Raw genomic sequence first — 21,676 nt, 5'->3', positions numbered from 1 at the left:
CTTAGGACGAACAAAGCTAGAGGAAGTAACTGGTCCCATTGCTTCCCATCTCCAGTTAACAGCTTCCTCAAGGTCGTCTTTATCAAGCCATTATAGCGTTCAACTAGCCCATCGGTTTGGGGGTGGTAAATCGAGGTACGCAGATGTTTCAAATGTAACAGAGAACAAACCTGTTTCATCAAGCGAGAGACAAAAGGGGTTCCCTGGTCAGTTATAATATCCTTGGGGAAACCCATTCTCGAAAACAGTTCAATCAGTTTCTGGGATATGGCATTCGTCGTGGCTGCCCGCAAAGGAAAGGCCTCGGGGTACCGGGTAGCGTAGTCAAAGATAACCATGACATACTGGTAACCCCGATGGGACTTAGGAAGAGGGCCGATGATGTCTACCCCGATCCGCTCGAAAGGTGTTCCTATGATAGGAAGAGGGACAAGAGGTACTCTTGGTCGTACGTAAGGATTACGTTTTTGGCAGATCTGGCACTCTTGGCAATATTTCTTCACTTGTGCGTATACCCCAGGCCAATAAAAATGTTGGGTAATGGATTGGGTGGTTTTCTCCGCCCCAGAGTGACCAGCCAGGAGGTGTGTGTGGGCAAAAAACATGACTTGGTCACGGAACGAAGTGGGTACGATCAACTGTGGTGTTGCCTGTGCATCAGCCATTCTATATAAGAGCCCTTTCTTTTCCACAAAGCAGGGATAGTATAACGGATCTCGACCCTGATTTTCATGAGCATTCTGCCATGCTGAGGCTAAAGACGCATCATTCAGTTAGGCAGCACGGAAGTTGGTGTCTGTGGCCCACGGTTCCTCCACTAGGAGACCGTGTTTACTCTCTGGGTGGATGCTACTCTTTTGTAGTGCTTCGGACATAAGGGTGTGGAACCATTTATTGTCTGTACCTATAATGAGGGCTTCAGGTAACCTTGGGAGCACCCCTACCTCACATCTTACTTGAGTACCCTTCTCAGTGACAATATTCACGCTGGCTAAGGGATAGGTCCGTATGTCCCCATGCACGCATTTGATCCTAACAGATCATGTTAACATCGTGGAGGAGTCAGACAGGGAATCGGCTCTAACCACTGAATGACGACACCCTGAATCCAATAAGGCTCTGATTTTCTTCTGGTCTAATAGGACACTTACGTAAAAGGCTGGACCGGTTTCCTGTGCATACATGATGGCGCGAGGCATGTATCCAACCTCCATAGGTTCTTCTTCCTTCTCTTTATTTCTACGACAGAACCTGGCGATATGTCTCCACTCACCACATTCGTAGCATTGAGGACTAGTCGGAAGTGGGGGTTCCAGTTTTAATGGCCGTGCCTTGAGGTGGGGTTCTGGCAGGCTTTTAAATGGCTTTCTATCGGGTTTTCCGGGAGGTTTACTGATGTTGGATTTCTCTGGTTCTCGTAAAACCGGACGGCTTTGAGCCCGTGCATATGAATTAGCCATTTCAATGGCGTGTTCTAGCGTAAGTCCGGCATGCTGCCTAAGCCATCTTTGAGTCCCAAAGTGTAGGGCTTCAAGAAATTGTTCGAGGTAAATTTTGTTCATCACTTCTTCCAAGTTCCCTTCTTGAGGTTTTAGCCAACGGTCGGCTGCGTCCTTCAGTCGGTAGAATAGGGTTTTTGGAACATCATTAGGTTGCCCCCTTTCCTGTTGGAATCGTATTCTATGACTCTCGTCATCGACCCCTAGCCTGTCTAGGACGATCTGTTTGACATGTCCATATGTAGCCGTCCCGTCTTTGTTAGCAAGTTGATACGCAGCCTGCGCTTCCCCGGTTAACAGGGGTGCCAAATAGAAAGGCCATCTCTCACCTGGCCATGCACTAGCTCAGGCAGCTCGTTCAAAATTCAGAAAGAACGAGATAGGGTCGTCACCTGCCACGTATTTCTGCAAGGGGACCACTGCCACAGGGGGTGCGGCAGCTCGATGTTGTCCTAACGTGGCCATGAGTTGCATCTGTCCTTCGGCTAGTTTGGTTAGGTGATCAGACTGTTGTTGAATAGCAGCAGTAAACGTGGCACGGTCATTTTCGACCTGCTCAGTGTATTGTCTGATAGCCCACTCCAGTTTGGACTGTCCCTCGCTCATTTGGGTAATTAAGGCCTCCATCTTAACAGACGGAAACTCCTGGCTGGCTCGCCACTTGTCACCTTAAGGGTGTACAAGGAGGGAAGGAGCCCAGACTGCAGTGAAGCTTTGATGAATTTTATTAAACTTAAACAATGTCCCAGAATAGTCAAAGTACAACTTGGAGCTGTGGCGTCATGAGGACCGTCTTGAAGTGGTGGGGCGTCTCTCCCTCAGACTGGCGCGTTCTTCTTCTGGGGTCTCTCTCGCTCACACGCCCCAAAACAAAGGAAAGACAGGTGGCTGTTAGTTCACTGCATTATTCTAAACAGCGTCAGGGAGGGGAGTGAGGGCAACACACGTGAGGAAAGCAACGGATACCGACACCAAGAAGAGCCGACCCGGAAGAGTGAATGTGAAGTGCTCAAGCGGACCCGTGCCCTGTCTGACCTCCCTCCTCCCGTTGTTACCTTTTCCCTACTCGCTTAAAGGTCAATAGGGTACGCAAGCGTTCATGTACCTGGTGTAGCCACGCGTCTTCCTGCGCGTGGCTGGGCGATACATGAGAACGGTGGCCTCCAGGCTTCTCCTGCGTCCCTGCTTCTGGTCCGTCCCCTTGGTCAGGAAGTCGATCGTTGGCTTCTCCGTTGTCTTTCTGCTTCGGTTCTTCACATCCTCGACTCGCTCCTGCGTCCGTCCTTTCTCCTCGGTGGTTGGTTTCTCTACGGGACCTCGGTTCCAAAGCGCTCCGCACCATCCACACCTCGGCGTCTTCCTGGTCTGCCTTTTCTCGTCCCGAGCCGCACTCCGATTGGCTCGACGGCGTCCACGTCACAGGGGGGTAATTCTCCTCGTAGGAATCCCGGTCGTCCTTAAAGGGCCCGGACCACTCCTGCAAGCGAGACGTAGAGTCCGGTACGGGGCAGGATTGGACCCCGTGACACATTAGTAGAGACTTTACTCTTAAAAAATGAATAGTCAAAGCTGGGACTGCAAAGATGATTTTTTAAAACTGTGAAGTTGTAAGAAAATGTATTTTTAATTTTTTAATCTAGATTGCCATTCTCTTTCTTATTGTGTACACTTTAGGGTTGTGAAAAACCAAATAAAGTTAATCTTTGACTTGACTTGACTTACCTCTGAACTGTCCGTCTAAGGTTGGGGATGTAGGACATGCTACCTGCAACGTGCACTGGTATGTATTTGGCTATTTCCCTTAAAATTGTTCCACAGGATTCATTGGAGGTGTGTGCCAGAAGTTTAATTTGTTGAACATTTTCCCGTACTTCAATTTCCATTGCAGAGGTAGAGTGGTTATACTCTGTTGACCTAACAACATTATCTTCCAGAGTAACCGCTCTGCCTGAGCACTAGGAAGAGAAATATTGCACATACATCCAATGACTCCTGGGTTCTGCAAATCTGGCTTTGCAATAGGGATAGCCATATTTGAAAAGACTATTGCCAGCTCTCAATTGTACATATGTAGCATTTCTGCAGGATTACATTTTTGTGAAATCTGTTAAAAAAAGAAGAAATATTAAATGTAGTGTGCTTGATTTTTACTTTTTTTGGTATTGGTTTTTGAAGGATTTCAATCTGAGAAAGTTTACACATTAGTTATGATGTTGTTTAAGAGATAGTGTTATGAATTTTAAAGAAATTCCTGTTTACAAACAAATTAAAACTACTGCTCTTTTCTTTTCTTGTTGTTGTAGTCCGGGTAGGGTTTTCTTAGTAGAAATCAGATGGCTCTTGGTTGTACAACAATTGTTTGCTGCTCATTTGCTTCTTGTATTTTGGTTTGCTATATTGAACAAAAATAAATGATTTCTTACGTCTTTAGAATTTAGGTGAATTTGTGTTTTCTTTCACATACAAAATTAGGTGACTAGGTGGAGTTGCATTATTGCATGGGTTCCCAAGTCCCTGAACTGCACTTGCCAAGAGGTAATGACCTGGTGTAGTTGGATTATTGAATTGGACCGCAAGTTACTGACCAGCACCTGCTTTAACCTAAGTACCTGGTGGAGTCGGATAATTAAACTGGTACCCTATTCGCTGATCTTTATCTGCCAAGTGGTAAGTACCCCGTGGAGCAGGATTGATAAACTGGCACCCTAGTCACTTTTCAGCACCTGCCTAGAGGTAAGTACCTGGTGGAGTCGGATTATTAAACTGGTACCCTATCCGCTGACCTCTATCTGCCAAGTGGTAAGTACCCTGTGGAGCAGGATTGATAAACTGGCACCCTAGTCACTTTTCAGCACCTGCCTAGAGGTAAGTACCTGGTGGAATGGGAATATTAAATTGAACTTCAAGGAACTGACCAGCACCTGCCCAGAGGTAAATATCTGATGTAGTAGGATTTTCAAATTGGATTTCTAGTCACTGATCTGCACCTTCCTGAAACTAAATACCCAGTGGAGTTGGAATATTAAAATGAACTTTAAGTCACTGACCAGCACCTGCCTGGATGTCAGTACCTGGTGGAGCGGGATTATTAATTTAGAACTCAATTCACGGACCAGCACCTGTTTAGAGGTAAGTACCCAGTGGTATTGTATTTTTTATTTGGACCTCAATTCCCTGACCATCACTTGCCCAGAGGTAAGTACACAGCGGAGTTGTATTATTAAAATAGACGTCAAGTCACTGACCAGCATCTGTCTAGAGATGAGTTACCAGTGGAATTTAAATATTAAATTAAGAGTACAGCACTTTTCTTGTCATTGTTATAGTCTGGGTAGGACTTTTATAGTAAAAATCATAATAATTAGTTACCTGATGTTAATTTTCGTTTTGCTTTGGCAGGTTATGCTTCAGATGGCTCTTGGTTGTACAATAGTTGTTTTCTGCTCGCTTATTTCTTGCCTTTTGATTTGCTGCATTGAAAAAAAGAAATGGTTTGTGTCTTCAGAATTCAGTTGAATTTGTGCGCGTTTCTTTTATTTCACCTACAAAAGAGGAAACTAGGTGGGGTTGCATTATTCCATAGGTTACCAAGCCTCTGAACTGCACTAGACCAGAGGTAAGTACCTAGGGCCTTATTTATGAAGGCCTTGCACCGCCGATGCGTCACTTTTTCCCATGTTAAAAATGACGCACCGGCGGTGCAAGGCCTTCATAAATCTGCCCCCTAGTGTATTTGGATTATTGAATCGTACATCAAGATACTGACCAGCCCTGCTTCCAGGTAAGTCTCCGGTGAAGTTAGATTATTAAATTGACACCCTATTCACTGACCAGCACCAGCCTGGATGTAAGTACTGCTGATGTTGGATTATTAAACTGGCATCCTAGTCACTGACCAGCAGCTGCCTAGAGGTGAGTATCCGGTGGAGTTGGATTATTAAATTGAACTTCAATAACTTGACCAGCACCAGCCCAGAGGTAAGTATCCAGTGGAGTTGGAGTATTTCATTAGTCCGCACATCACTAACCAGCACCTTCTTAGAGGTAAGAATCTATTGGAGTTGGATTATTAAATTGGACCTCAAGTCACAGTGCAACAGGCTTCATGTAACCACACTGTGTAGTTTAATTAATAAACTTGCACCTGAGTCACTCACCACCACCTGCTTCAATTAAAGTACCTTTTTGTTAACAACAATTCACTTTACAACATCTGCTATGAGCTATAACCATGTGGAGTCTTATTTTGGACTTTTAGTTTACTGACTAATATGTGTTTGAGGTAAGTAGCCCAGGGAGTTGTATTAATATTGTAGATGTTGTACTTATTGTTTTTTTATTTTTTTACCTGTGTTATTAATATTAGATATTTTGAGAACTTGCTGTGAACAGTTGTAGTATGTTGAAGGATTTCTGCAGGCTCCTAGAATTGACAAATGAAAATCTTCTTTTGGATTCAACTTTGCAAGATAAAAAAGAAATTGTGTATATTTTCTTTTCCAGTGTATCTGTTTTTAAGGATTATTTTTGTTTTTTAGATTTTGTTTTACAAAATATTTTCAGGCGGATTATTTTTTTTGCACAAGGAGCTGTTTGCATCTCATTAACATTACTATTTTCCCTTTTTTAATATTCTTTTTTGGCCTTTGACGCACTGTCCAGCATGTGCCTGGGGGTTTGTTCATAAGGGAGCTGGAATATGAATTTCAATCTACAAGTTAATGATCTGGTCATTTTGAGTTAACTTCCTGGTGTAGTTGTGATATTAGTTTATTCACAAAGTTACCGACCAATACTTTCCCAGTAGTATATACTTAATGCATTTGGCTTACTAAACCAGATAGGCAGGTTTTTGAGCAACATATGCTGGGATGTAAGTTTGATAGCAGATTTTTTAAATTCTTTTTTATTTAACATTTCTGAGGAGATTTATTTTTTCTGGATTTACTTACATTGTTGTAATCGATTACTTTCTAATGCAGAGTTTGTTTAGGCTGCCTGGAATGTGTTTATCAAAATCTGGAATCTAAATTGTATATATTGCAGTTTTATTTTAGCACACATAATACAAATTGTATTTAAAAATTACCTGCTGAGGCCTGTAGATGGCACTCCTGGTTTAAATATGACCATTGTGAAGTTCAGCTGTGAACAATGCTTCTGCTCAGTGCGATATCTAGCGTAGAACTGATGACAAAATAGTGGATGGCCTTTTTAGGTTGAGCCTGGCAGTGCCTGCGAGAAATTGTGTATTTAGTCTATCGGCTGTGAGCACGCCCATGTATTGCCATTGGTTCTTTGTTGAGCCATTCAGAAATACTGGCTTTCTATTGGTCCGTTGCTTCCAATTGTCCCTCCTTTGGTTGCTTGATGCAGCCAGGCAATTTCACTAAGCGATGGTTTCGGATGGCATCACCCCTCCTCCCACAACACAGCGATGGTCTCCACTCTCCACTGTCCATCGCAGTCTCAGGGTTGCTTCTCTGGTTGTCCATCTCTTCCTTCTAATCAGCTGTAAACACTCCCTCCCTCCTTCCTGCTCATTCTTTTGTCGTATTTTTACACTCAATGTGGAAACCATTTTATTTTTTTGCTGTGGCACTTACACAAGAACACACTGATTTTCGGTAGGCACGGAGTGATTACGTGATTTGCCCAGAATCACAGGATGTGGAGCCGACGCCAAGACTTGATCCCGGTGTCCAAGTGACAATGTCTGCAGCTCTTCCCGTTGTGCCACATCCTCTCACATGCACTCTCCTATAAACAGCGCATCACTTTCTTAAAGCTGCTTCCTCAGGGTTCTGTGGGGAGGGATTGGCTCACCGTCCAAGGCTTCTTTGTCTTCACAGACAAGGCCCATGGGACCATCAAAAGTCTGACATTCTACTTCTTAAAACTCAGAGGCACTAACAGTAATCTGATATTATGCGTGTGAAGTGTAACACGGCACTTCCAAGCATGATGGTGTGGACTGGAATGACAGAGTCCTAAACAACACAGCACTGCGTTGTATTTTTACACAGTGGTGCGCTAAATTACACAGTGCAGCCTGCCCAGCATTACACAGTGCTGCTCTGTATGAAACAGACCTTTTTCGATTTCGAGCCCAAAGCTGCAGTGTACAACCGACCTATGCAGCAGGTGCTGAACCTTCTGAGCATTGCTTCCTGATTTGACGGATTCTATTCTGCAGGGATTTCACTCTGCCTGCATCCTGTGTGGTCCTTACAACCCAGCTGATTTTTGCTGCCTACTGTGACATATTTGATTGTGCAGAAATGTCACCCTGAGAGGTGCTCACTCATATGCAAGTGACAGTAACTGCGAGATACCAGGAATGATAAATGTGGCCCACCCTGCTTATAGGCACAGAAGAGGCTTACAGGCAAGGGTGGAGGCGGAAAGGTCCGAGAGATATACAGGTTGTTTTTAAAGGATAAAGGGTTGGACGGCCTGTAGTTATTGCGGTACCGTTAGAGTGAGTGGTTGAAATTGAAAAGAGCCCGGAGCTTTAAGAAGTTCCCAGGAAGTCCACAATTATAAAACAGTTTCCCTAGTGACCCGTGCGCTACGAATTCAAAATGTAAACAAGACACAAGTTTAATGCAGCAACATATTACAAAGTGAGGTGGATATTCACAAGGACAGGCTATAACTATCGCCAGTGTCAGTCATCGCAAGAAAAGTTAACGCTGCCTAACCCTGATTAATATCACCATGTTAGCGGGGTATTTTCAAACCTGCTGTACATGGCATAGTAACAAGAAAGGGATGTCAAAACCCACGTACTAATCATCGCGATGGCGAATGAACATCCTGCTTTATCCAGCGATACAGATAATCGTCTGAAAAGTCCCATCATCACTACTTTTAGCTCCCGGCCCAACACTGCCCCTGCTGGAAGCCAGGTGTCACTGTGAGGCTGGCAGCATTGTGATGCAGCAATCAGCTTCCTCGAAGTCTGACCATTTGTTTTAACAAGTAATACTGTCATTTTAGTGGCGCTAACTTGGACAAACCCCTTCCATCTGGAATACCTGCATCTTAAAAGGCTCCTGCTGTGTTCCCTTCCATGCTGCAGGTAGTCGTCCTGTTTAGCACCAGCAAAAGGCAGGTGTAGAATCCCTGGAGTTACCGCGGGTTATACCCTGTTTTTGCTTTGCTTCGCTTTGCAGATCTGGCAGTTCGTTGTGAATGTGGTGTTGTGGTTTTCTTGTGTGTGTTTGCACGGGAATGCCTACTCTGCATCTCTTTAGTGTTAGTTGGTGGTGTCCACTGTGGAGATGAATTTGGGGGCAGTTTTCGCGGGAATATTGGTGTTGTCTGCAGTTTGCACCAGCTTGAGAATGGGGTGTTAATTCTTTCACTACTTTTGATGTGCTAAAGTGGGGATAATTCGGATATGAATTCTTGTGAATATGCACCTGAAACTAAAGGAACTTAGCATACAGACCCACAGAATGTTCAGAATCATGCCGCATTCTTCTCCCAACCACCCTTCTTCGATGTCAGGATCTCCTACTTAGACCAGGCTTCACAAATTATCAAGAAGCACCATAAAAGGTGTGAGCAGAGACATTTAAGGGCATAGCCAAGGTTAGCAATTGCCCAGGGCCCCTCCTTTCAAGGTGCCCCTGGTAAAGTGAACTTTATTTGTAGCTCACTTCTGTGTATTTCTCCATCTTAACCTTAACTTATAATTCAAAATTTTTTGGCAGCATTGGGCTTGAATAAGCTAAAAACGTGTAATAAAATGCAAAGGTGCCCCCGACTCTGATGCACATCACTAATTTCGCTGGCTGAAGTTCAATTGATGAAGTGCTTATGACCCACCACCTTCCCACTTAGAGATTATAGCACGCCGCATGCCCTCGATTGACTAAGGGTTTGCTGAGTGTGGAGGCTTGGGGTTTAATATGCTGTGAACTGCACAATGGACACTCAGCACTTTCAGGTAAGGAAAAATGTAAGAAATAAACAAAACAAAAACAAGGTATTATTAGTAATGTGAATTAATTTGCTGTTGACATGTCTCTCTTTCTGTTACCAGGCACATAATGGTCGGACAACAGCCCCTCCTGCACTGGACATGTTTAAATCAACAGAGATGCATAATTAGAAAAAATTATAAACAGTTTACATTTAAACCCTTCCCTCAACATCAGCCATTTCCTCCCAAACCAAGGCGTGCCATGGGGAACATCTTTTACAACGCAACTTTTACAACGTGGTACCTTTACCACGCAGGTTTTACAACGCAAGTCGTTAAAACGACTTGCGCTGGAGGGCGCTGTAGGATAGGGAATTGTTTAATTTACTATCCAAAACCTTCCCTACTATCCACGGGGACTGGAGTTGGAATAGTAAATTTAACTATTCCACTATCCAGCGCCCCAAAATCTGCGTGGTAAACGCATGCGCTGAAACGTCATACATCCGCATGCCACCTTACATTTCTTAAGAAAATACATTTGTGATGCAGTCCTTGACAAAACTGTCACAAACCTCTGCTGAGTTAATTCACTGGTACTCATATTCTTTAAAACACCCAGGGGCATATTCACAAGAATGTGGGGTAACTATCGCCATAGTAATTTATCGGCAGAAAAGTTAGCGCTGCCTAACCCCGATTATTATCACCGTGATAGCAGGGTATTCACAAGCCTGTGCTACATGGTGATAATTACAGCGAACGACGGAGAAAACATGCGTCAATAACATTGCAATTACAATAGTTATTCCTGCGTTAGCAGGCGATAGCTGTGGATCGGCACATCAGCGCCAGATAACTCACCTTTCTTAACCCAGGCGATATTGCATCACGAACATGGCCCTAAAAATATTAAGATGTGAGGGTTAGGATGTCAAGTGATTAACAAATGCAGGAGACATTGTCTGTTTCATTTAGCATTTGGCATGTAGCCTGAAAGACTGATGTGTCATCAGAGGCCCTTTGCCCGACCTCTGTACCCCTGCTCCATTGAAAGACCCTGCCAGCCAGCACCTACAAGTGGTAGATTTAAATGCATTCACGGATGAATGCTGAGGGGTTGGCAGGTCATTAAAAAAATATGACGGGACCTGGGGGTGGAGGGTGTTGTGACCCTCATGGGTATCAGAGCTGCATGATCATTGCCTCCATGGCATCTGTGGGTCTTCAGGTGTGGCTCTTGGCTGGGCTCCTTTTCATGCTGTGGGTAGGCGGCCTGCTTAGCACCAGCATATCGCAGGTGTAAAATCCCTAGTGCTACACCGGGTTATCCCGTTTTTGCATGCAGAACTGGCAGTTCGTTGTGAATGTGATGCTGTAGTTTTCTCTTGTGTTTTTGAACAGGAACTCCTACTCTGCATCTCATTAGTGTTAGTTGGTGGTGTCCACTGTGGAGATAAATTTGGGGGCAGTTAAGGTGCAAATACTGGTGTTGTCTGCAGTTTGCACCACCTTGTGAATGGGGTGTGAAATCTATATCCACTTTTCCTGCGTTAAGGTGGGGATAAATCAGAGTCAACTCCTTGTGAATATGCCCACCAGTGCTTATAAATGCTTCTCTCTTTTGTAGCGTTGCCTGATGAGCAGCGTTTCGCACCCAAATCGGTTATGCTTGAGTAGGTGGAGAGGCACAGGTACTAAACTTTAATGCTAAGGAAGCTGATTTTAAATTCAAAGGTGGGAAACTATAGTGGCTGGCTAATCTTATCAAAGACTTGGCGGCTTAGTCACCAGCGGCCAGGTACTGTCATCAGTGCGGCAGGTACATGGCTATGAGGGACCTACTTTACCATAAACCCCAACCAGTGGAAATAAGGGGGCAGGTTATGCTTGAGTAGGTGGAGAGGCACAGGTACTAAACTTTAATGCTAAGGAAGCTGATTTTAAATTCAAAGGTGGGAAACTATAGTGGCTGGCTAATCTTATCAAAGACTTGGCGGCTTAGTCACCAGCGGCCAGGTACTGTCATCAGTGCGGCAGGTACATGGCTATGAGGGACCTACTTTACCATAAACCCCAACCAGTGGAAATAAGGGGGCATTTTATCTGTTTGCATTTGGACCCTTGTCTCCTTCCTGTCCCTCAGCCTTTGGACCAAGAGATGTCGAGCTGCTTTGTCAAGTGCCAACAGTTCATCCAGCCCCGATTGTCCACTCTGCATTCTTGAACTTGCTGTTTTGCCTTTCTCCCATATAAGCACAGTACTTCCCCTCGTATAAGCACAATACTGACTACAAGTTCCACAGAGGAAAGGTAAAACCAGGGCACTCATGAGGGACAACTAGGAATCCAGGAACACTAGAGTCTGTTCCACCCTTCATTGTTTTAATGTGCTATACTTACACACTCAGATGCTCGGGGAAAAGACTTTTAGAGCACTGGAAAATATCTTTTTGCTGTTTGGGCACTTGACCCCCTCTAACATCCAGCAATCGCCCCATTTTTCTGAGACCATTTGGTATAGTATATCTTCCTCCTTCGCCATCTTTCGGCAATGCACAAAGACCGTTGCTTATTGGACTCTAATGTCACGCAACAATACCCATAAGTATAGACTGGCTAACATCCACGTAGGCCAGGGTCTGTGCTTGAATGGTTCCTTATAGATTTGCACCCTGGAGGCAAGATTTAAACTTGTCCAGAAAAAGGGACAGCTAAAAGCTGGGTAACCCAATGGGTTCAACAGTAAATTCCTCAAAAGAATGATATATGATGTAATGCTGCGAATTAATATCTACCCATAACTTTTCAACATGCTGCACATCAGCCACACTGCTCTGCAACAGAACTTTAAGACATTGGTAAAACCAATAGCGCTGGCTAAACACTTATAAGGTCCCAGAAATGTGACCTGTTGGCTATTCCAATGCTTGTTTTATACATTTTCAGAGAGCTGTTCTTTTTTAAACAGAAAATAGGTTTTGGAAACTGATTCTTAAAATATTGTTTATTGTGTGAGAATGTGTGTTTATTTTTAACGCTTTATAAAATGTGTTTTCAATCATGCTACTGTTCAATTGTCCCCCATTTTGGTTCCCGTTATAGTTTCTCAAATATGTAAAAATAGTTGATGGACTTCATTTTCAGGGCTTCAAGTCAGTATCTCATTAGTACATCATAACTCCTGCGTTTCATACTCTTTGCAGGATTGCCAGTCTGCCTCTGGAAGTCCCCAAGCAGAGCACATTGCAGTAGTCAAGCGGCAACACCAACAGGGCATGCGTTACTCTTTTTTGTGCCGCGGGCCGTTTTAGCCTTTTTCCTTAACAGTCTCATCACTCCGATACATATGCCCACTGAGGCCCTGATCTGACATTCAAAAGAGAGCTGGGCGTTAAAGAGGATGCCTAGATTTTTCACTTTGGGGTTTGGGATCGGGGGAGGGGGAGGGGGCCCAGATCCATCGGCCACCATGCTGAGGACCAGATAGAGGGCTGATTCCCAAACACCAGCTTCTCTTCTTTATCTGCATTTTACTTCAGGCAACTAGCCTGCATCCATGTCACTAGGTCAGTGAGACAAGATTTAAAATGTGCTGCATCCCTAGCTTCATCATGAGCCAGTGTGATAAGCTGAGTGTCAGCAGCATATGACACCATGTTCACTCCATTGCCCTCAATACCATTGGCCAATGGGCGCAGGTAAAGGTTAAAAAGAGTAGGGCTCAGTGCCAATCTCTGAGGTTCGCCCCACTGTAATAGGATAATGTCAGCGGTATATGGCTTCTGAGTAACCTGGAACAAGCAATTATAAAGGAAGTCTGCAACCCAGTCAAAAAATAATAATAATAATATCCACATTTGTAAAGCGCACAATCACCCGTTAGGGTCTCTAGGCGCTGGGGGCCGTCGGGAAGATTAAGCAAGCTATTGCCCAGAGTCACATGGTGCTGGGCTAATCTGCCGCCGGTGCCGGGGATCGAACCGTGATCCCCAGATTCCGGAGTCAGTCGCCCTGGCCGCGGCGCCACACCTCTTCAAAAACTCTGTCAAATGCTCTGTCCTTTATGCCCTGTGTCCACAGTCGATCCAGTAACACGGCGTATCGAATGCTGCGCTAAGATCCAGCATGATAAGAGGCCCAGTTTTCCCTTCAACGGCCGATCTACACATTGTCTCTGAGGCCAAGAGAAGGGCCGATTCAGTACTATACTGTGGCCGGAAACCTGATTGGTTCTTTTGTAGGATTCTTCTCTGTGATGAACTCTGTCAATTGGGAGTTGATATGCTTTTCAGCCAGTTTTTCCAGGAAAGGGAGTATAGAGATGGGGCAAATGTTCTCTTGTTTCGAGGAGTTCCAAGATGGTTTTAAGGAGCATATTCACCATTGGGTATTTCCATTCCGTTGGAAGTCGGCCGGCTTCAAATGACAGATTAAGCATACAATATAATCTCGAAGCCAGTGCAGGTAGCCCCAGATTCCAAATCACTGGAGGCACTGGGTCTAGCGGGATAGCTTTTCCACTGAGATGTTCTCAATCTTGAAAGCACCAGCAGGGAGGGGATCAGAGTTCGTGCATAGCCAATTTTATGTTCAATTCAATGCCGTGCCCGGGGCTTGTCTGTAACCAAACAAAATATCCAATGATAAAGTATTCTAAACTAGCATGGATATGCATACTCAACCAACAACCGTTGACAACATTATGCTGTGCTCTGAAATGGCATGATTAAAGGTGGTTATAGAGACTGAAAGAGAATCACGAGCAGTGAGAGAGAAAAGTGAATGTTATATAATAATACTCTTTAACATTTACAATTTTAAACATGACAAAATTGAACGATAAAAATGACTATGATAAATGTTAAAAACTGTAGATTTAAAATTACTTAAAAGTAGGGGGGCCGTTATGGGCTAATAATGTTCTGATGAGGAACATCGCTCTGCATTTCTTATAGTCTCTGATTTGATTGTTGAGTCTATTAACTCAGCCGCCTTGCTATGATGAGGAGGTTGTGATTGTGGCTTCCAGTAGTTTTGTTAGAATATTATATAGAGTAAGGACAATAAGTAAGTACTCCACATGTCCAAAAGCCATTAAACGCACCATCATTACAAGATGGGAATTAATTGAAAACGAACCTGATTTCAATGATTTATTTAAAGAAAAGGCAGTATTCGCTTACACAAGAGGGACAAATCTAAGGGAATTATTAACAACAACTGACAAGTGCCTTGACTCCATTACACATAAAGGCACAGTCAAGTGCCTTACCTGTATTCACTGTAACAACGCAACGCAATTATGGAAAATGTATTGACACATCCTATTTCTGGCAAAAAAATACAAATAAGACACTCGTCAGATTGTAACACGAGCAATGTTGTTTATTACATTAAATGTCCATGTGTCAAAGCTCATATTGGCAAGACGGAATGGACAATCAAAGTCAGATTGACTGAACACAGAAGGAAAATTCATACTAAAAACAAAACCTCCAGTTTAGCAGCACATTGGCTGGAAGCAAATCATTCAATATCACAATTAAGATTTTAAATCACCGAGGCTGTACAACTGACACATGGTGTAGCTAACAATAAGAAGTTATTACAGCGTGAGATTTTTGGGATTAAATACTTAGACACACTGTTACCAATCAGACTCAATGATAGGATAGACGTGAGTTGTTTTGTTTGATAATCTGAATGACCTTTTCCCTAGCCAGGATTTAGCACACACATCCCACCATCATAACTAACAGAGCATTCTTCCTCTAATATTTTAATTTTTTATACTTTCAATTTCTTTGGGTGGAGGGCACTGCACCTGTGTAATTTTGGAATGTTATTCTGGACGTAGAAGGATGGATTATATTTCATTGACATTATTTGCGCATCAGGGAGCAGTGAGTTTTCGCTCATCCTATTGGTATTTTTCGTTAAACAGATGGTAATTATGGACTTTATTTTTAAGGTTGTTGCATTTTTTGTGGTTTGGAGGTTTTTCGGTTTTTGAGAATTTTTGGTTTTATGACTGCGGGTAGAATATTTATTTTCCAGTATTAATTTATTTTTATTTTTTTTACATTTGATTTGGCATATTTCACTTTGCAATATGGCAGCCGACCGAACAGGATGCAGACCTAATTTATTCTAAAACAGTCCGTTGTTTATGTTTATATTCCCCAAACACGAGGTCTGATTCATATTGTTATCTATTCGGTGTTTCTTCTCACACACACTGACGGCAAGGTTTGGGAAGAGTGCATCGTGAGAGTACCGGTAAGATTATTCTCAAAGACGAATTTAGCGGCTAGATTTTCTGGTCTCATGTGTCTTTATTTACAAGAATTTTGATAATGAATCCCTTTTGCTTTTTCGTTGACTAGTTTGCTTTTTTGTAGACTTTCCTGCATGTTGAAGGTGAGCATTTTTGGTAACTATTTTGGTAATTAAAAAAAATATTTTTCTTATATGTCGCTTTCTAGCCATTGGGTTAGTGAATTGATGTTTCCTTTTTAATTGTAGACTCCAATTCTCTGACGCGTTGATTTTGAACATACGGACATTAGGGAGGCTGGGACAGTGTTCTTACATGATTTATAAGAGCACATGCTGGATGGATTAATTCTGAGTGCCAATCACAGCATTAAAAGGAGGCTGGTATCTTGCATGAATTTATTTATTTTGCATTACTCTATATACTTTATTCTTTATTTGAGTTTTATATAGCGCTGGCTAGATCCGGAGGTATCAGAGCGCTTTACATAGGGTTCCACAAAGTTACAAAATTACATCAGTTACCAGAAAAACATTTCAAGAATGTAAAGACGAGATAAATGGAGCTTATAAGGGAGAGGGTGTAAGGTAAAGGGGTAGGAGGAAATAAGGTAGAGAGATGAGGGAAAATCTGCCCAAAGTCTGGTAGGGTAGGTGACGGCCGAGGGGGAAGTCCACAGTACATCTCCTCTATAGCTATCAGGTAGCTTCACCGGGCATCAGCCAAATAGCTAGGTCTCAACAGAAAAACATTTAAAAAGCATAGGGGATGAAAAAAATGGAGGATAGACGGGGAAAGGGGGCTAGGTAAAGGGGTGGGAGAGAGAATGCGAATGCGAGACGAAGGAAGGTCCACGGGAGCAGGGAGTCCACAGGAGGGAGTCAGCAGCGGAGAAAGGTACGAGACATAAGTCATGGGTAGTGGTGTGCCAGAACCTGTTTCCCCTATAGCTGTCGGGGCAGCTCCACCGGGAATCAGCCATACATTTCGGACTCTGCCGGATAAAAATGAGAATCAGGAAGGGACCTAGAGTTAGCAGTGGAGAAAGAGACAAGACATAAGTTTGAGATCCAGCTGGGTAGATGACGGTCATAGCGGTGTGCCAGAGCGTGTCTCCCCTATAGCTGTCGGGGCAGCTCCACCCGGAATTGGTCATACATTTCGGACTCTGCCGGATAAAGATGAGAGTCAGGAAGGGACCAAAAGTCTAGAGTCCTGAGAAGGGCTGCTGGAGCTGGCGAGAGTGGTAGAATAGGAAGGGGAGTGTAGCTTGGCAGCCATCTTAAGGTTAGGCAAATAGAGTCTGTTGATCTCCAAGACTCTGTAGGTGGTGTAGTCGCTAGACCTTGAGGAAGTTACGTTCAGTAACGAAACACGTTTCGGTTGCCTGCATCAGTTCTTCGCGATCAAAGTGAAGAAGAACGTGCAACAACACTGCTTATATATTGCACTATGTCATGTTAACAATAATTTTATTGAGATGAATCTTTTTCAATGGGATATTAAATCACTGAACAAATGCAATATTTTATGTTCTCTTTCTACATATAGACCTAGGTAGTGTTTTGTTCTATAGTTCAGTAATCAGGACATTCTAAACAGGTCATGATTGGCAATTCACTCCCCAGACAGCGAATGCTTGTTTGATACAAAATTTTGGAGTGCTAAGGTACAAGTAGTTAAAAAAATTACTAGATATTAGGATTGTTTCCTATGCCTATTATATTGTAGGAGTTCCTTCCTGCTTTTTTCAGCTCTCCTGGCATTTTTTTTAATTATTACTTATTTAATTACCAACTGACCTTCTTACACTAGTAATGACTAAGTGTCTGATAAAATAAGTCAAGGATCACTAATGATTTGCCCCAGATAGTTAATTGGGTGGACCGAATCTCCTAAACTCCTTGGCCTCAACACCGTTCCAATATGGCTGCTTATTTGCTCTAGCTGGAGATCAATTTCATGCAGTCCTGCTTTTATTTCTGGTATTGTTGTTCGCAAGTCTTCTTTCACTTTCTATTAAATGTGTGGCGGAGTCTTGCTGCCATTTTGTAAGACTGGGGGTCTCTTTGTGAGTTAGGGAAATGGTCGATGTCTGAAAAAATATATAGAATGGTCCTCCCTCTTATCTTACAGTAGTTTAGGAATTCCCCTAACCAGAAGATTTATCCCCGGAATCGGCATTGTGATGTCAGATGCCATGGGATGGGGTGCCCAGCCTACCATAGCTCCTTTGATCCCAAAGACGCAGTGACAGGATCAAGAAGAAGACAGCTCACAGCGCGGGCGCCATTTTGGGGTCAGGCAGGGCTCAACATGGAAATCTTTCCTCATGCATCAAAGTCAAAGACTGTAAAAATGATGGTGGGAACCCATCAGCCAGCGGCGGTCACTAGCGATGGCATCTGTGCCTCTCAGTCCATTCACTCGCAGCCTGCGGCACTCGGAACGCTACTGTGACATTCAGGCCTCCTTCGCAGTTCCACGTGTATAACATTCACTTTTCTCTCTCACTGCTCGTGATTCTCTTTCAGTCTCCAAAACCACCACTAATCATGCCATTTCAGAGCACAACATAAGGTCGTCAAAGGTTTTTGGCTGAGTATGCATCTCCATACTAATTTAGAATACTTTATCATTGTTTGTTTACAGACAAGCCCCTGAGGAAGGGACCCTTCAGTCCCAAAATGCATCGGTCACAACATTGAATGGAACACAAAACCGGCTATGCATTGCATGAATAATTATGCTTCTATGTACATGTTTCGTTTATGTCCATACTGTTATCAATAACGCATGCCTGCATTTATACTTTTGGAAAATTTATGAGAATGTGGGTTGTATGAGAATACATCTATGGTACAAAAAAGGGTGTTACTTGCACAGTGTGAAAAACATATCTTGTATAGATAAATAAATATTAAAAGAACAACAAAATATAATATGTCAATTGTTGTTTAGACTCCAACCGGATCTGTGAACATGTTAGATATATTGTTTATAGAACGTAGGACAAACTCCAATCACTTTGTGGGCACTGTGACAGAACAAACAACAAGCCACCTACGACAAACTGCAACAACCTCCTGTTAGTGGGTATTGCATGACAGGCCATCCAGTTCCAGCCTCAACAATGGAGCAACTGTTTTAAAAAGTGTGAAACTGCTCTAGAAGTACACCATTTAAAACATTGTGCACAGAATTAACTGAAGAACCCTTGGAAGGATTAAACGTGCTTTAGCCCCACTCTGCTTAACTAGCCTGCAGCAGGGCAGGGATGAACCACAGCCTTCTGCACATCCACCCTGCTGCTCAGGTAAGTGAATATTTTTACAGCTCAACTGTCCAGCACCTTGTCCTCCAGTGCTGTCACTTCCTGGACCCGACTCAAATGAGCATGCTCCACTTGAAGTCCAGATTTTACGACTGCCAATTCTCTTTCCAAATCCACTAAAGTATAAAAAGAGCACTGACAACAAAGCCCTTTCCATTGTGAGTGTGGTATGAAGGTAGAGAGGTTGTTGGAAAACCAAGACACTTTTCATGGAAGGATGGGTTACTCAAAAAATGACTCATCACAGGAATCCAAAAGAATACTTGACCTAGTGTGTACCCACTAAAGAGCAAGGGACCCCATCAGATGTCTGATTACTTGGGTGTTGTGCAGTGTCTCCTGTGGTGCTGCTAGTGACACATTACACACTGTGGAAATCTACAAAGCCTGGTTGCATGGGTGATATGCAGGGGCACTTGAATTATGCGGCAGGGGAGGGTACAATGATGAGGAACAGTTGAGTAAATTAGGCAACAAGAAAAGGCAGTTATGCAGCATTATGTGGCACATTTTGTGACAGTATTACTTCATTATTTTGTAATTTTAAGGTTAGTTAACACTGTCTGGGCATTAGTTGTACCTCGTTAGTGTCTTTTTAACAACACTATATAGAAATAAGCTATAGAAAGGTGACCAGCCAACCTTTGCAAAGGGTCTTCTACTGTGCAGCAGCACATGCTGCTGGGTTTTTACTAACTTTTGAGCTAGAACCTTTTTTTGTTCAAATCAACAGGTTATGCGCAGCAGATGATGGATTATGAGGCGCATGCAGTAAATCTAAAATTATGCAAAAATCAGAGTGGCCGCACAATCGCATAATTCCAGGGGCCCTGGTAATATGAAACCGTTCCTGGCACTGGAGAGACACCTGTCACCTGTCCTGTTTCACCTCTGGCTGCTGGAAATTTCAAATTTTTGGACATTTCAACCCAGCATCCTGAAAACAGCAATGAGACCTAAAGCATAAGTGGTTTAAAAACCTCATGCAAAATACGCCTAGTCCCCAGTAATCAGATAAAAAAATCACCCAGGCTTACCTCTAAACCATGAATAACCCTGAGCGAGGAGGCTGGTGACGTGCACAGCAGTGGTTAGGCAGATGGACGTCCATAGCATTTCTACAAACAATGCTCTCTTGTCCGCACTTCCTGTGACGAGAAGAACGCGCTCACTTCCGTTTCCGGTGAGGCATGGATTGTATGCATTCTCTGGAGCAGGCCCTGCTCATATACAGGGCCGCCTCGTGAGCTCGCGCCTCTGGGCACCTGCAGACCCCTTCCGGGGCGCGCCGGAAGTACCAAACTGCATCCAGGAAGTGACGTAGAGGAAGGAGGATCTCATGACAATACATATATCACTGACCAATGGTCAGAGTTTGGCGCCTCAGTTATTATTACTCGGATGCTCGGTTCTCACTCAGGGCAACCTTTGGTTGCATTCAAATATGAAGCTGTGTTTCTGGGCAACTTAGAGCAAGTGAGATTTTACACAAAGTATATATCCCAATGTTTTAGAGCAGGCAAGTGGGACATTTTAAAAAAAATGGTGGGGAGAATGTATTTTCTCTCTGACTTATATTGAAGCTGAGGCAGTCTGACTGAAACAGGTCTATTGGTTTCTGATGGCGACAGACAACAATTTCATGTTTTGCAGTTTAATGCCATTATTGCCATAGTACAAACAAAAAACAGAGTTCTAAACTCTTTATTTCCACAATGTAGAACTGCAAAAAATAAAATGTCAAGGCTTGTCACATGCTCTGGTCTCCCCCTCCAACAATTAGGGACAAAGCGTTATCCTTTAATGTCCGAGGTAATTATTGCGGCTGGAGATTGGCGCGTGCGTGACGAGCACTCACGTTTTATTTTTGGCAGTTTTACAAAACCCTGAATCGAGGGCATATTTACAAGGAAATGGTGGAGTGCGGCGCTGCTGCGAATTGTGCAGTGCCAGCCTTCCGCCATTTACAAAATGCAGAGATGCACCGTATTTACAACAATATGGCACAACCGTGTGTTTTCCCTAGCTCTGGCGGTAAAAATAGCTGCCTAGCGCCGACACAGACACCCTTGCGCTGCAGTGTAAAGGTGTCTGCATTGCAGGGAATGATTAATTAATTGCAGAAAGGTGTACCTTCCTGCACATAAACAATCTATAATGGTGATTTGCTCTTTCTATGTGTGCTGCATTCTGCAAAAAAAATGGTGATAAAAAAAAATATTTCTCATTGTTGCGCCATTCTGATGATTGCTCTTGCGCTGCCTCAGATTTACACATCCTTGTAAATCAAGTGTAAATCTGGGGCAGTGACAAAAAGCAATGGGTGTTGCTGTAGCACACCAACAGCAACACCCATCCCACGCCCGTTTCACGCAGATACCTGCATGAAAAGGGACCATATTTACAAAGCGGTGTTAAACCACAAAAAAGTCATTTCCCCAACTAAACGTCGGTAAAAATTATGTTCCGATGGTTCAATCCACTGGCATATATGCTCCCCCGGGTTTCTTCACTTAGGAATCAGGAGGCAGGAAACTAGACTTGAAATCGGTTGTCTCCCACCTGAATCGGGAGAGTTTGACATGTATGACAAAGAGCTGTGTGCCCGTATCTCTGTCTTCTCAGCCCCA

At 43.4% G+C, this 21,676-nt stretch overlaps 1 long non-coding RNA gene across 1 annotated transcript in view; it reads right to left on the bottom strand.

The window, feature by feature from the left end:
• LOC144772171 (uncharacterized) overlaps positions 1–20,190 on the bottom strand; it is a 245,950-nt gene extending 225,760 nt beyond the window's left edge. The window contains exons 1-2 of the long non-coding RNA XR_013599678.1: positions 20,084–20,190; positions 4,869–4,969 (exon numbers count right to left, since the gene is read on the bottom strand). This is a non-coding gene — a long non-coding RNA (uncharacterized LOC144772171). The remainder of the gene's footprint in view (positions 1–4,868; positions 4,970–20,083) is intronic.
• Positions 20,191–21,676: the final 1,486 nt, after the last annotated feature.

This window comes from Lissotriton helveticus, chromosome 8, assembly GCF_964261635.1.
Source record: "Lissotriton helveticus chromosome 8, aLisHel1.1, whole genome shotgun sequence".
NCBI lineage: Eukaryota > Metazoa > Chordata > Amphibia > Caudata > Salamandridae > Lissotriton > Lissotriton helveticus.
This window is presented reverse-complemented; position numbering and strand designations above follow the sequence as displayed.